The following is a 2,952-nucleotide window of genomic DNA, read 5'->3' as shown; positions in this document are numbered from 1 at the left end:
TCAGGAGGTTAAGTAACTAAAGCAGTATCCAGCAAAATGAGGTCACTGTCATGTCACTGGCTCACCTACCCACAAGTTACAGTACACAGTGCAATCAAAGCACACAGTGAATGCTTAAACAGTTAAACAAAATATTTTATAGTAAAAGATGTATTGCCACCATTCCGTCTCAGAATCCTCCCCTCCTTTTCATGTCTTTTTGTTGTTGTTGTTTGGTACAAGGTCTCACTATGCAGTTCAGACTCATAGTGATCCTCCTGTTTACAGCCTCCCCAGCCCTGGGATTACAGGCATGCATCACCACACCCGGACCTGGTGGATGGCTCAGAGTGCCAGGGCCAGCGCAGCATGGGGTGCTGGGGATTGAAATCCAGTCTCTGAGCTTGACTAAGCAGGCGCTTCATCTGCTGAGTGACCTCACTGGCCCTTCTCCTGCTGCTTTTGAGCACATTTAATCCATCACTTTTTGTTTTGTAATTTCTGTGTTTTTAATTTATTTTAGAGAAGGGTCTACAGGGTGTTCAGGGTCTCACTACTAGATCAGACTTGTAGTAATCCACCTGTTAACAGCTTCCCAAGAGCTAGAATTACAGGCACACGCCACCACGCCCAGTCTCAATTGCTGTCTCAGTGCACCCTGGGTGTGGGGCTGGCACAACAGGACAACAGGCCTAGGGATTGACTCCCTGTCCTTGCACCTGCTTGCAGGCACTTCAATCTGCTGAGCTATTTGGCCAGCCCTGTTTTGTAATTTCTGAAACAGCTCTCTGTTTTTCTTTTTCGTTTTCTGAGACAGAGACTTGCTATGTATTCCAAACTGTCAATGAATCCACTTTCTAGCCCAGGCTGGCCTCAAACCTTAGGGCATCCTCTTTCCTCAGCCTCCCAAGTGCTGGTATACAGGCGTTGTAACTGGGGAGATAGCTCAGTAGAATAAGTGCTTGCCTGACAAGTACAGGGTCCCTGGCACTGCAAAAATAAATAAATAAATAAATAAATAAATAAACCAGCAATTGCACAGTTTTTGGTTATGTTTGAAAAGTTCTGGAAAGAAAAGCTCATTTGGATGATTGCTTGATTTATATTTTCTTGGGGATGCTTAATCTTTCATTTTAGGAACAATTCTGTCTCATAAGGAAAATTACACATTAACTTACAAGTTATTGCCTTAATTCATCAAGTGTGAACACACAGACCTAAGCATTTCACAGTTTCCCATGAGTGTGGGTGTGTGCATATACTCAGGAACCGCGTGTGTACAAAGCCATTGCCTTACATTTCATCTTTAGTTGGCTCAATGCATGAGTAGATATATCTGTCTCTCGTATTTGCGTTATATGTCTATGTTCTTTATATATTTTATGTATGCAAAGCATATTATCATTAAAGTGAGATACTTTTAAATTGTAGCCAATTTTGTTTTCTATATCAATAAGGATTATCTAACTTTGAATGACAGAGATCAATCTTAATTTCAAGAAATTTTATTTGTAAATTTATAGTTTGAAAAATTAATTTTCTCTGGTACTTAGATCAGACAGTTTCTCCAAAATTTTGGATACAGTATATAATTTTTACTATAGTAGATATTTACTACATAAAGACATGCCACATGAACAGCACTCCTTTGTCACCTAAACAATAACATCTAGTTCTCTTTTCATTATTATTATTTTTTAAATGTATTTACTATAAGGTCTACAGGTCTACACAGATCAGACTTTCATAGGGATCCTTCCTGTTTTTCAGTCTCCCAAGTGCTGGAATTGCAAGCATGTGCCACCATGCCCAGTCTCCAGTGCCTCAGGGGGGCAGGGCTGGCAAGGCTGGCTACTGGTCGAACCCCAGCCCCCTGCGTCTGCCTAAACAGGTGCTTTAATCCACTGAGCTAGCTGGCCAGTCCTTGTCTTCATTATTGTTGTTGTCTTAACAGAAATTTATTTCTCCTGATGCTGGACACTGAAATCCAATATCAAGGCTTGCTTGCTATTTGTGCTTAGCTTAGAGATGCTTGCTTTCTCCGTGTTTCTTCAAGATGATATTTTTACAAACGTGTTTGTGATGCATATTTTCTTTGTTTGGGGGAACTGGTATATCTCATATCTTGAATCATTCTTACTTCCATTCTCCTCTTCCTTCCTACCTCCTTTCTTTCTTCCCTGGTTCTTCTCCCCGTCTCCAGTCTGCCCCTTTTTCCTATCATCTCTCCTTTTTTAGTGGTTTAAATTACTTATATTTTGGGCTTTTCATATTAGAGAATCCATGCAATATTTATCTTTCTGTATCTGACCCAGTCAGTTAACATTATGCTCCCAAGATCCATGCTTTTTCCTGCAGATGACATGAAATTCACTTTTCTGTATGACTGAATGAAACTTCACTTTGTATACATACCACATGTGCTCTTTCCATTTGCCTGTGAATGATGGCATCCAGGATGTTTCCAGAGCTTAACTACTGTACATTGTGTTTTTGTAACCACGGATGCAGGTGTGCAATATTATTGTAACCATTTGCCTTAGGCTTTTGGGCAATACACCAAAGAAAGGTGTAGCTCGAGAATGTGGAATTCCTATTTTTTCATAGTGATAGTACTGTTTTACACTCACCGTTCCTTTTTTCTACATTCTTCTCATCATCTGTCACATGGTGTGTTCTTGATAATGACTATTTGGTCCATAGTAAAATAGCATCTCAAAATTGTTTTGATTTACATTTCCTTAATGGTTAAAGATGCTGAACAGTCTTGCATATACAGTCCTTCAATCCCATCTGTTTTGAAAAGCTTACTTTTTTGAGTTCTTTGTACATCCTGTATACTTGTCTTGTATCATAAGAGAAGCTTGCAAACTTTTTCTCTTATTTGGTAGGTTTTCTCTTCACTGTCTTGATTTTTTCTTTGCTATGAGAATAGTTTAAAACAGATACAGTGCTATTTTTTGATTCTGAGTT

Source organism: Octodon degus, unplaced genomic scaffold (assembly GCF_000260255.1).
Source record: "Octodon degus isolate 3935 unplaced genomic scaffold, OctDeg1.0 scaffold00046, whole genome shotgun sequence".
Lineage (NCBI taxonomy): Eukaryota > Metazoa > Chordata > Mammalia > Rodentia > Octodontidae > Octodon > Octodon degus.
This window is presented reverse-complemented; position numbering follows the sequence as displayed.